This window comes from Cyprinodon tularosa, unplaced genomic scaffold, assembly GCF_016077235.1.
Source record: "Cyprinodon tularosa strain WSP-4 unplaced genomic scaffold, ASM1607723v1 ctg1331, whole genome shotgun sequence".
Classification (NCBI taxonomy): domain Eukaryota; kingdom Metazoa; phylum Chordata; class Actinopteri; order Cyprinodontiformes; family Cyprinodontidae; genus Cyprinodon; species Cyprinodon tularosa.
Genome location: NW_024038150.1, coordinates 27876 through 41283, shown reverse-complemented (window position 1 = coordinate 41283; position 13408 = coordinate 27876). Strand labels below are relative to the sequence as shown.

General features: G+C 45.2%; 1 long non-coding RNA gene across 1 annotated transcript; it reads right to left on the bottom strand.

The window, feature by feature from the left end:
- Positions 1-746: 746 nt before the first annotated feature.
- LOC119778447 lies at positions 747-1790 on the bottom strand. The gene is made up of 3 exons (XR_005280062.1): positions 1636-1790; positions 985-1025; positions 747-842 (listed from the first exon to the last, which is right to left on the bottom strand). It is a non-coding gene; the product is annotated as an uncharacterized LOC119778447 (long non-coding RNA).
- Between the last annotated feature and the right edge of the window lie 11618 nt (positions 1791-13408).

Below are 13408 nucleotides of genomic sequence, written 5' to 3'. Positions count from 1 at the left end.
TCGGTAGAGTTATTAGACAGCATGGGATTAATTTCCACTGTTATGCTGATGATACCCAGCTATATCTGTCTATAATCCAGATGAAGCTAACCCATTACATAGATTACAGGCATGTCTGAAGACAGAAAAACCTGGATGACTCTTAACTTTCTGCTTCTGAATGCAGACAAAACAGAAGTTATAGTCTTTGGACCAGAGTCTCTGAAAAAGAAGCTGATTAGTCAGTCACTTCATTTGGATTAAACTGATTTCAGATAATAAAGTAAAAAATCTTGGTGTTATTTTTGATCAGGACCTGTCATTTAAATCCCAGATCAAAGAGGTTTCTAGAATTTCCTTCTTTCATCTGAGGAACATTGCAAAAATGAGCAATCTCCTGTCCAGGGGTGATGCTGAGAAACTAGTCCATGCATTTGTTACTTCAAGGCTGGACTATTGTAATTCTTTACTATCAGGAAGTCCACAAACTGTAGTTAAAAGCCTTCAGCTGAGCAACAGCTTGATGAACTGCTGACCTGAATACTGACCTGAGACCTCCAGTCTGACCTCCACTGTGGCGTCCCTGACGGGTTCAATGCATCTGTATGTCCCATGATGCTGCTGGGTTAGATTCTCCAGCCTGATGAAGAAGTTTCCTTCTTTGTTCCACTCGTCCTTGCTGGACACTCGACCTTTGAACCTCTCATGTTGGTCAGCGGGTTCAGTGGGTTTGCTATTGATGATGTCAAACACAACATCACCATTGATTCTCCAGAAGACGTTCAGTGGGACGGGATCCTTAAAGCTGCAGGGCAGGAGGACGTTTCCACCAACTTCTCCAGTAACATCCAGTCCTCTGGTCACTGAGAGAAACAATGAAGAACCATCAGAGAAGATCATCATCCTGATCTAGATCTACATTTATAGATTCATGCATCAAGCCCTGAGAACCTGTGGAGGTTCTACAGGTTCTGCTGTGAGGAACCGGTCCAGATGGAGACCTACCTGACTCTGAGAGGGAGAGCAGAACCATCCACAGCAGAGTTCTGGAAGAAAAACACAACAATTATCCTGAAGGTTCTGGTCCAGAGGAACCACCAGGAACCCATTCTAGGAGAACCTGGACTTGATGAGTGGAATAAAGGTTCCAACCAGCGGGAGCAGGAACCAATCAAATGTAATGATAGAAATCTTAGTCAGTTAAATAACCTGCTGCTGTCATTCTGCACATCTCTGATGTTGCTGCTAGTTTCTAATTACTGTAAAAAGGTCCATAGCTGCATATTGGTTATTTATTCTCCAGTTTTATATTGTTAAAACACTTTACAGGATTTTATTGTTTATATTTTAACTCTTCCCTATTATGTTATTCTTATAAATTTTTCTAAGGTCCTCATTTGTCTGTAAATCTGCCCATTGTGGGACAATAAAGGGATTTTCTATTCTATTAAAGGGGTAGAAATATATAAGTAAATCTAAACAATGTATGTATAAAAAATATATCTGCAAAATCTCTAATATTCAACAAAAAAAAATAGTTAAACATATTGTGCAAAACAGTAATAAAAGATTAAACTCCTATCCTATTTATAGTCCCCACCCTGCAGATCTATTAGAATTAGAATTAGCTTCAGAAAGTGAACCAGAAGAACAAACCTTATGATCTGAAGCATCTCGGCCTCCTGGAGTCTGAACAAAAGTTAAAAATGCCCAAAAAAGGACTTTAAACCTAGAATCAGGAAATGCGACACAATGCTTACCGCACCCTGGTTAGCTAATGGCGGCGCACCGGAAGGGACGTCACAGCGAACGAGCTGATTAAAAGCTTCAGAGGTTTTAAACTCACATTTAATAACGATGAAGGTCTAAATCCTCACATCCAGCAAATATAATAAAAATCGCAGCATTTTAAAGATTTTTTTTTTTTGTTTCCGCTCTTTGTTCGTGTTCCAGACTGACCGGATCTGACCACTAGGGGCGCTGTTCCCAGCTCCTCACCAATGAAAGTCGCTTCTTCAAAGTTTTAGCTTGTAGATAAAAAAAACAAAACAGACAAAATACAACAAAAGACGAATCTGCAAAGACCGCATTAAAAAAATACATTAAAATAAAATAATTAATGATTAAAGAGGAATGTTAAATTAATAAACCAAAGAGATTAAACTATTGTTAGGCTATAAACTATCCTAAATGGGATTTTTACCTTTTCCTGAGTGGAAACTTTAATAGAACGTAAATATTGTTTGAGTTTAACCCATGTAGGAACTTCCACAGCAATGCCCTTTGCATCGTGTTTTTAAAAATTTAATTGAGGTTTAATGGACTAACAGAAAATGTGCAATATGCATTAAAACAAAACATGACAGGTGCAGGAATACGGCCACCTTAGCAAAACAGAGACGTTGATATTTAGTAGATCCTCCTTTAGCAGAAGCAACAGCCTCTAGTGGCTTCCTGCAGCGTGGAATGAGTTCCTGGATCCTGGATGAAGGGATTTCTGACCGTTCTTCCAGTTCAGTGTGATGGTGGCCGAGCACGGACAGCCTGCTTCACATCATCCCACAGATGTTCAATCATCTTCAGGTCTGGAGATGGGACGGCTGTTCCAGAACACTCTGCATGAACGCCTGAGTAGATGTGGATCATTGTCTTGCTCAAATCTCCATCACACCAGAACCTTTAACCTCCACAGGAACCTGATCTCCATTCAGGTATTCTTGGCCTCCTGTGTTTGGTGCTTCAGCCGTCGTATTGACCCCGCCCTCATTGTTTGTTTAAACCTGAGCGTTACAGTCACATTCAGTGTTTACTTTCTTTTACAACCAGTCTAACAGGCCTCTGGCAGGTCCAGGGGGATCTGGGTCCTCTGTTCTCTGCAGGTTCTGACTGGCTTAACATCTAATCAATGTTTAACTTAAAACCAGCAATCAAACCTGAAGAATGCAGGTTCTGTTCAATAATAAAGACCCGTTCTGTTCATTAGTTAAACCCGGTTCTGTTGGTTAAACCCGGTTCTGTTCATTAGTTAAACCCGGTTCTGTTCATTAGGTACACCCGGTTCTGTTCATTAGTTAAACCCGGTTCTGTTCATTAGGTACACCCGGTTCTGTTCATTAGTTAAACCCGGTTCTGTTGATTAAACCCGGTTCTGTTCATTAGTTAAACCCGGTTCTGTTGATTAAACCCGGTTCTGTTCATTAGTTAAACCCGGTTCTGTTGATTAAACCCGGCTCTGTTCATTAGTTAAACCCGGTTCTGTTCATTAGGTACACCCGGTTCTGTTCATTAGTTAAACCCGGTTCTGTTCATTAGGTAAACCCGGTTCTGTTCATTAGTTAAACCCGGTTCTGTTCATTAGGTAAACCCGGTTCTGTTCATTAGGTAAACCCGGTTCTGTTGATTAAACCCGGTTCTGTTCATTAGTTAAACCCGGTTCTGTTGATTAGGTAAACCCGGTTCTGTTCATTAGTTAAACCCGGTTCTGTTCATTAGTTAAACCTGGTTCTGTCTGCATAGTTTTCTATGATAGATTCCTTTAATATTCCAGCTCTCAGATCTGGTTTCTGTGGTTCTGGTCTGAACAGAAACAGAAATAGAGGAACCAGACGGTCATTATTTCTCTCTTCAAACAATAGAAAGTCAATCAAACACTCCCTGTCCTGCTGCAATGTTTACCCACATTAAATCACCAGACCATTCTGCTCTACGTGGTTCTAGATCCTGACATAGACCTTCAGATGTAGATCTGACTCACGCTAACAGGGGGCCAGCTGGCTGCTCTTTGAACTGTTGGATCAGAGCAGCTTTAGTCCCACTCAGCTGGAATCAGCAGAATCTAACTTCTGCTTCTAGGGGGTTCTAGTTCTATAGTCTGAGCTTGTTTCATGCAGAAACATCACATGATCTCCTGACCACTAGTTCCTGTCTGTCAGTCTGAGTCTTTGATGTGGTTTTGGTAAACTCTGGTTCCACAAACTAGAAACTAAACTTTAGTCTGGATTATAATCTCAGCCCCAGCTGAACATCTCCTCCTCAATCTGAACCACTGTCTGGTTTCTGCTCCATCAGATGTTCTCCTCCCCTCCTGGTCTCTGCTTCTGTTCTAGTTTTCCTCTCTGGTTCCTGGTTCCTCTCTGATGATGTCATAGGCTGGATGTCCTTGAAGCTCTGACAGGTTGTCCTCCAGTAGAGGCAGCAGACGGGTCTGAACGTGTCTGTTGCTCCTCAGGTTCTGCTGGGATGGTTCCACCACAGCAGCAGGTGGTTACAGGTGTGAAGTGGGCGGGTCCAGACAGGTTGGAGGTCGGCCTCCCTTTAGTTGAGAGAACCATCAGAACCGGAACTTTCACAGGAACCGGTCCAGTCCAGAGAACCAGCAGAACCTCCTCTGGTAGAGGTGATGTTTCAGACTGAGACTGACGGATCCTGACAGGTTCTGGGTCCCTGAAGAACCAGGAACCTCCAGATAGAAAAGCACTTCTTCATGATGGTTCCTCTCCTGATATCTCCACAGATCTGACCTCTGAGATCTGACCTTTGAGATCTGACCTCTGAGATCTGACCTCTGAGATCTGACCTCTAAGATCTGACCTCTGAGGAACCTTTAGCTGGATGCTCGGTGATCATGGAGTAACTTCTCGCTCTGACTGGCTTCCTACCTGATATTTTGAAATCGTAGAAGAACATGAGGTCTTCTTAGACTTAGACTTAGACTTAGACTTCTTTATTTGTCATTTTGTATGCACAGGGTGCATACAGAACGAAATTGCGTTACATACAGCTTATGAACGTTGCATTGATATTTCACAATGGCACGAGTTATAGAAAAATACAAAAAGTGCAGCAGTGGTCAAAGTGTGAACAGTGCAGAGGATAAGAGACAGTGTGCAAGTTGCAGTGGTTCAGTGCAAAATGGCATTTGTGCAAAAAATGCGTTATTGAAAAATACAATGAGATGAACAATTTAAAGGGCTAAAAGTTAAAAGTTCAGCAGCATTTGATGCCCGATAATGTGCAATAGGTGCAGAGTTCGGATTGTGGATCAAAGGTTCAACAGTCTGATGGCAGTGGGGAAGAAGCTGTTGCACAACCTGGTGGATCTGCAGCGGATGCTGCGGAACCTCTTTCCAGAGGGCAGCAGGGAGAACAGTCCATGGTGGGGGTGTGAGGGGTCTTTGATGATATTACGGGCTCGGGACACACAGCGCTGTGATGAAATGTCCTTAATGGAGGGAAGAGGAGCCCCAATGATTCCTTCCGCTGTCCTCACCACCCTCCTCACATTCTTCCAGTCAGAAGCTCTGCAGCCTCCACACCACAGAGAGAGACAGCTGGTCAGAACGCTCTCTATGGTGCTTCTGTAGAAGGTTGTGAGGATGGGCGGGGGCAGGCGGGCTCTCCTCATCCTCCGCAGAAAGTACAAGCGCTTCTGTGCCCTCTTCACTAGAGATGAAGTGTTTACAGTCCAGGTGAGGTTGTCCGTGATGTGCACCCCCAGGAACTTTGTGCTGCTGACCACCTCCACAGCTGAGCTGTTGATGAGCAGTGGAGCATGGTGGGGGCGGTTTTTCCTGAAGTCGACGATGATCTCCTTCGTCTTCTCCACGTTCAGGATCAGACTGTTTTCACTGCACCAGTCCACCAGCTGCTCCACCTCCTCTCTGTAGTCCCGGTCGTTGTCGTCCCTGATGAGGCCCACCACCGTGGTGTCGTCCGCAAACTTCACGATGTGATTGGTGGTGAACCTGGGGACGCAGTCATATGTCATCAGGGTGAACAGCAGGGGGCTCAGGACGCAGCCCTGAGGGGAGCCCGTGCTGAGGGTGATGACATCAGAGGTGTTCTGACCGACCCGGACTGACTGAGGTCTGTTGGTGAGGAAGTCCAGCAGCCAGTTTCGAAGGGGTGTGTTGAAGCCCAGATGTTCCAGCTTTCCCACCAGGTGCTGTGGGATGATGGTGTTAAACGCTGAACTGAAGTCCAGGAACAGCATCCGCACGTGGGTGTTCTTCTCCTCCAGGTGGGCCAGGCTCAGGTGAAGAGCAGAGGAGATGGCGTCCTCAGTGGAGCGGTTTCGCCGGTAGGCAAACTGGAACGGGTCGAGTGTTGGGGGGAGACTGGAGACGATGTGTTCCTTTACCAGCCTTTCAAAGCACTTCATCATGATGGGAGTCAGTGCGACGGGCCGGTAGTCGTTGTAGCAGGTGACTTGAGGTTTCTTTGGCACTGGGATGATGGAGGCAGACTTGAAGCATGCTGGCACTGTGGCTTGCTCCAGCGAGGTGTTAAAAATGTCCGTGAGGACACCAGCTAGCTGACCTGCACACTCCTTGAGCACCCGCCCAGGTATGTTGTCGGGACCTGGGGCCTTCCGCGGGTTGACCCTCCTCAGAGTCTTCCACACGTCGGCTGTGTCAAGGCAGAGAACCTCCTCTTCCTGATGTGGGACAGCCTTCACTGCTGGAGTGCGATTTAGTGCCTCAAACCTCCCAAAGAAGTTATTTAGTCCGTTTAGGAAGTCAGCATCAACTTCATCCACCGGGGCAGGGGGCGTGTTGTAGTCTGTGATCGCCCGTATGCCTTGCCACATGCTCCTGGTGTTGTTGGCGTCGTGGTGTTGTTCTGCTCATCTAATGGATTTTAACAACCGTTCTCCTGCTGCTACGAAAGATCGGACCCTGTGGTCCTTCTAAAGTGATCTAACTCATTTAGATCTATGATTAACGGACAGCTGAAGCTCCTGACTGTTCAAAGGAACCATGAAGAACGTTCCTGAGGTCAGACCCAGCTTCTAGGTTAAAGCAATCTATCAGACCTTAGATCTCCTCGTTCCTAGATAACCAGCTCAGCCAATCATAAGATGGAAAGAACAAACCTACCGTTCAGAACTTCCTGGTCTTCTTCTCATGTCAGTCGCTTCAAGGTTGGTTCTCAAATTAGCGCGCTAAATGAACTCGGTTCTCACGCCCGGCGGCATCTGATGGTTGAACATTTCATTTTAACTCACCTTGATGTTCTGAGCAGAGAAGGGTGGAGTACCACACATTGTACGACAGTAAAGGTGGAATAAATGTTCTTTGTTGGTAAATGTTCTTGGTTACTAGCTTCTTTTCTTAGCAGCAAGATCCTGTTCCTAGTAGCTAGCTCCTGTTCTTGGTAGCTCCTGTTCCCGGTAGCTAGCTCCTGTTCCTAGTAGCTAGCTCCTGTTCTTGGTAGCTCCTGTTCCCGGTAGCTAGCTCCTGTTCCTAGTAGCTAGCTCTTGTTCCTAGTAACTCCTGTTCATGGTAGCTAGCTCCTGTTCCTAGTAGCTAGCTCTTGTTCCTAGTAACTCCTGTTGGTGGTAGCTCCTGTTCCCGGTAGCTAGCTCCTGTTCCTAGTAGCTAGCTCCTGTTCTTGGTAGCTCCTGTTCCCGGTAGCTAGCTCCTGTTCCTAGTAGCTAGCTCTTGTTCCTAGTAGCTAGCTCTTGTTCCTAGTAACTCCTGTTGGTGGTAGCTCCTGTTCCCGGTAGCTAGCTCCTGTTCCTAGTAGCTAGCTCCTGTTCTTGGTAGCTCCTGTTCCCGGTAGCTAGCTCCTGTTCCTAGTAGCTAGCTCTTGTTCCTAGTAGCTACTGTTGGTGGTAGCTCCTGTTCCCGGTAGCTAGCTCCTGTTCCCGGTAGCTAGCTCCTGTTCCTAGTAGCTAGCTCCTGTTCTTGGTAGCTCCTGTTCCCGGTAGCTAGCTCCTGTTCCTAGTAGCTAGCTCTTGTTCCTAGTAGCTAGCTCCTGTTCCTAGCAGCTAGCTCTTGTTCCTAGTAGCTCCTGTTCGTGGTAGCTCCTGTTCCCAGTAGCTAGCTCCTGTTCCTAGTAGCTAGCTTCTGTTCCTAGTAACTCCTGTTCGTGGTAGCTCCTGATCCCGGTAGCTAGCTCTTGTTCCTAGCAGCTAGCTCCTGTTCCTAGTAGCTACCTCTTGTTCCTAGTATCCAGCACCTGTTCCTAGTAGCTCCTGTTCCCGGTAGCTAGCTCTTGTTCCTACCAGCTCGCTTCTGTTCCTAGCAGCTACCTTCTGTTCCTAGTATCCAGCGCCTGTTCCTAGTAGCTCCTGTTCCTAGTAGTTTCTGTTCCCGGTAGCTAGCTCCTGTTCTTGGTAGGTAGCTAATATCTCTAAGGCTACATTCACACTGCAGGCCTTGATGCTGAATTCAGATTTTTTTTGTGAAATCTGATTTTTTTGTGTTGCCGTTCATATTTCCAAATATATGCGACTTGTATGTGATCTCCTGTGTGAACTGCAGTCATACAACGCAAGTGTCCCGCATGCGCAGTAGAGGACGCAATGACATCAAAGGCCAGCATGCTCTTTTTATTCCGGAAGTAAACATAGATGGTAGCGCCGACGTGCATCTAGCGATCTTTTCCAACCATAAAAAACTAAATCTTTTCAATATGGTTAAACATAAATACTGCTCTCCGCATCGTCATCTGCCATGGTTGTTGTTTTTCCTGCCGCTTCTGCGTAGCAAGACGCAGAATAGTGACCTTTGTCGGGTATTAATGACGTTCAGCTCGGATGAATGCGACCTGGCCGTTCAGACACAGGTCGCATTCATAAAGATCAGATTCGTATCGGATTCAGGACCACATAGCCAAGTGGCCTGGATCGCATTGGAAAAAAATCGGATTTGTGTTGTTCAGACTGCCATGAAAAGATCAGATCCAGGTCGCATATGGGCAAAAAAATCAGATTTGGGTCACTGCAGGCTGCTGTGTGAACATAGCCTAATAGCTAGCTCCTCTTCTTGGTAGGTAGCTGATATCTCTAGTAGCTAGTTCCTGTTCTTGGTAGGTAGCTAATATCTCTAGTAGCTAGCTCCTGTTTTTAGTAGGTAGCTCATGTTCCTGGTATCTAGCTCCTGTTCATAGTAGCTAGTTCCTGTTCTTGGTAGCTAACTAATATCTGTAGTGGCTAGCTCCTGTTTTTTCTAGTTAGCTAATTTCTCTAGCAGCTAGCTCCTGTTTTTACTAGTTAGCTAATATCTCTAGTAGCTAGTTCCTGTTTCTAGCTCTTGTTCCTAGCTATTAGCTAGGTTATTAGGACCAGAAGAATTAACCAACAAGCTAGCCCCAGTTAACGTTAGCAAGTAGAAAGGAAGTGAACATATACAGGGTACATGGGCAGTGATCATGTTCGCAGTGATCATGTTCGCAGTGATCATGTTCGCAGTGATCATGTTCGCAGTGATCATGTTCACAGTGATCATGCGGAGTGAACCTGTGCAGTGATCACCTGCAGTCACATGATGCAAAATCCAACCGTTCAGCAAATGCATTTAGAGTAAATATCACATCAAACCTTCTTAGCAGGTCTGCTCAGACTCAGCGGTATAAAGGGAGGTCTCCTTCCCTTGGGTTGCTCCCTCTGGATGGGAGATCTATGGGCCTGGTCCTCAGCAGGGAAATGGTTGGTAGCTGTAGAAGATTTAGTCCCCTCAGAGATTGTCCTCCCCTCAGGAGGAACAGCAGAGCAGAATAGCCCAGTAAAGCCTGGTGGGTCTCAGCCAGCCTTCATCAGCGTAGGGAGGTCATAGTGGTCTCTGACTGTTGGTCAGACAGTCTGCACCACTTCCTGATCGACTCTCAGCAGGAGACTCCGTCATCTTCCTGTAACTAGTTAGATTTTACGTCTAGACCTCCTCTGGTAGTCTATAGCAGAGGGAAACGGGCAGCAGCTCCACCTGGCACCAGCTTCTCCACTGGGAGGCAGGCTATGGTAGCTGGAAACAGTGACGCCTAGAAACGTCTCCTTGGAGGGGCAGAAAGAAAGGCAGAGCTTCAACCTTCCAGCCAGGTGGGTGAACCACATGGAGGTGTTAGCATTAGCATGTTTCACACAGAGATCATCCATGAAATGCATTGCTGTGGGACTCCATGACAGGGAGGTCAAACTGGTTCCAGAAAGGGCCGTATGGCTGCTGGTCTAGACTCCAACCAAGCAGTCCAACCTGAACCGTTCAATGAACCCAACATTTCCCGCCACTCATCTGACTCACTAACCATTTATAGTAACTATTTTCATTTTCAGACGGAAATGTTCTTTTTATTAAACTGCACTTCCAATACTCACCACTGTTGGTCAGCATTTCCCTTTTTCCTCTGAGCAACGTGCAGCCGGCTTACTTCAACCTGCAATGAATCCTGGGATACATGGATCCATGAACGATACACAGAACTTTTCAACCTGGGTAGAAGGCTGCATTGGTCAGTCGCTAGTGAAGGAGTGTTCCACGCCACGCTGCGCTATGATGTAATCGTCCAATGAATCCGGCCTTGGAAAGGACGCAGCCTCTGGATTCGAACACAGGGATTGTGGTTTCTTGGCTGTAGTTCTTCTCCTTGGTTCCCCTCTAGCAGTCAGCCAGGAGGAACAGTCCGGTGACACTGCCCTCTGCTGGTGACCTTAGGCATGATGTGGGATCATTTCATTTCTTTATTTTAGTGTTTTTTTATTGTTGCGTACTGATAGTGATGGTGAAATGAAGCGTCATGAGGCGTTGAACCGTCTGTCCAAATTGCTTCAAAGATCCCCTCAGTTCATGAAGCTTTATGTGAACATGTATCGATCCAAACTCTATCCAGCTCTCCTCCAAACTCCCACATCTAGACTGAATCCTGAGGCTGTTTAAATGCCTGCTGATGTTCCAGGTGAGCTGAACCGCTTCCTGAAGCGGGCACCTGGTATGGCGGGGTAGCGAAGCTTCGGACATCATCATTTTGGCTCCTCCCCCAAAATAGCCTGTTTCTAACCTGCCTGTTTCAGTAGAGGCTAGACCAGGCATGCCCTGGGTGGGTCCTCTAGGGCCGCTGTCCTGCAGGTTTTACAGGTTTCTGTGTTCCAGTGCAGCTGATTCTGATGATTGCAGTTCAGCAGAAGCCTGTTCAATGGAAATCAGCCGATCTGGAGCAGAGAAACCTCTAAAACCTGCAGGCCAGTCTGAGCACCAGCCCTGGGCATGCCTGGTCTAGACCGGGTAAATACCTGGATGACTCAGGTGTTTTTCCTATCAATAAACAAAACAGAGAAATCCACCCAGATGTTCATGTTCAGGCTTTGGTTTGTTTTTTCATTTATGAATCAGAAAGTTGTTTTTATGTGTATATTTATTTTATGTTAAATGGTTGTAAGGTTTGGATCCGTCTGTCCTGAGGAGGTTCATGAGGAAAGCTGAAGACAGCATGAGAGGAAACCTGAGGAGTTAGAGTAAACTATGGTGAGTTAGAGTAAACTGTGGGGAGTTAGAGTAAACTGTGGGGAGTTAGAGTAGTCTAAAGTGAGTTAGAGTAGTCTATGGTGAGTTAGAGTAGGGTTAACTCTGGTGAGATAGAGTTAACTATGCTGAGTTAGAGTTAACTCTGGTGAGTTAGAGTTAACTATGGTGAGTTAGAGTAAACTATGGTGAATTAGAGTAAACTGTGGTGAGTTAGAGTTAACTGTGGTGAGTTAGAGTAAACTATGGGGAGTTAGAGTTAACTGTGGTGAGTTAGAGTAAACTCTAGTGAGTTAGAGTTAACTGTGGGGAGTTAGAGTAAACTGTGGTGAGTTAGAGTAAACTGTGGTGAGTTAGAGTAGTCTAAAGTGAGTTAGAGTAGTCTATGGTGAGTTAGAGTAGGGTTAACTCTGGTGAGATAGAGTTAACTATGGTGAGTTAGAGTTAACTCTGGTGAGTTAGAGTTAACTATGGTGAGTTAGAGTAAACTATGGTGAATTAGAGTAAACTGTGGTGAGTTAGAGTAAACTATGGTGAGTTAGAGTTAACTGTGGTGAGTTAGAGTAAACTATGGTGAGTTCGAGTAGTCTACAGTGAGTTAGAGTAAACTCTAGTGAGTTAGAGTTAACTGTGGTGAGTTAGTTAACTATGGTGAGTTATGGGTGTAAACTGTGGTGAGTTAGTGTAAACTGTGATGATTTAGTGTAAACTATGGTGAGTTCGAGTAGTCTAAAGTGAGTTAGAGTAGTCTATGGTGAGTTAGAGTAGGGTTAACACTGGTGAGTTAGAGTTAACTCTGGTGAGTTAGAGTAAACGATGGTGAATTAGAGTAAACTGTGGTGAGATAGAGTAAACCTTGGTGAGTTAGAGTAAACTGTGATGAGTTAGTGTAAACTATGGTGAGTTCGAGTAGTCTAAAGTGAGTTAGAGTAGTCTATGGTGAGTTAGAGTAGGGTTAACACTGGTGAGTTAGAGTTAACTCTGGTGAGTTAGAGTAAACGATGGTGAATTAGAGTAAACTGTGGTGAGATAGAGTAAACCTTGGTGAGTTAGAGTAAACTATGGTGAGTTAGTGTAAACTATGGTAAGTTCGAGTAGTCTACAGTGAGTTAGAGTAGTCTATGGTGAGTTAGAGTAGGGTTAACACTGGTGAGTTAGAGTTAACTCTGGTGAGTTAGAGTAAACGATGGTGAATTAGAGTAAACTGTGGTGAGATAGAGTAAACCTTGGTGAGTTAGAGTAAACTATGGTGAGTTAGTGTAAACTATGGTAAGTTCGAGTAGTCTACAGTGAGTTAGAGTAGTCTATGGTGAGTTAGAGTAGGGTTAACTCTGGTGAGATAGAGTAAACCTTGGTGAGTTAGAGTAAAGTCTGGAAATAAGTCACTAAAACTCAATGGATTTATTGGTGTTTATTGTTTCAGGACTATTTTTAGATAAATATAGTTTAACATTCAGCTGTAATTCAAGTAAAATCAGACACTGTTCCAGAAAACAGGAATATATTTCAAATAAATCTGCTCTGATGTTCAGTCCATCTGTCCAGAACTGGACCGGTCCTGTTTAAATGATTCAACAATTAGAAAAAGATTCTGGTGAATCGCTTCCATCTGTGGACAGAACCTGAGTGAAAGTCTGAGGGACATTAAAACGTGTTTCGGTGGTCTGGATCCTAAGGGTCTGGTTCTGGTTCTGAAGGATCCAGTAGGTTACCTAGAACCTGGGATCACTCTGGAATAGAAAACTCAGAAGGTTTTCTCCTGTGGTTCTATTTCTATCTACTTGTTTCCATGTCGGTGTTTCCAGTTTATGAAGAACGAATAAAGTTCATCCAGCCTCGGCTGCAGGTCCGTCTCCTGAAGAACATCTAGACCGTCCTCCATTGCCTCACATGTTAAACCATGACTCAGCAGATCCGCCAGCATGGATCCCACCCTGTGGGTTCATGGATCATACATGATGGAGATGAACTGGTGGTTTGTTAGAGAATCAGGAGGGGATGGTGGTAGACTGACCAAGGAAACAGTCTGAGGACAACATTCAGGTCTGTCCTCAGAACAGCACAGACCTGCATGTCTGACCATCATCTAATCAGAGGTTCTTCATGTCTGAGACGCTTCAGCTCTGGATGTCCTTCTGAACTTCTGGTCCAGAAAAGTCCAGTAGAGAATCCTGGAAGTCCAACTTGATGGT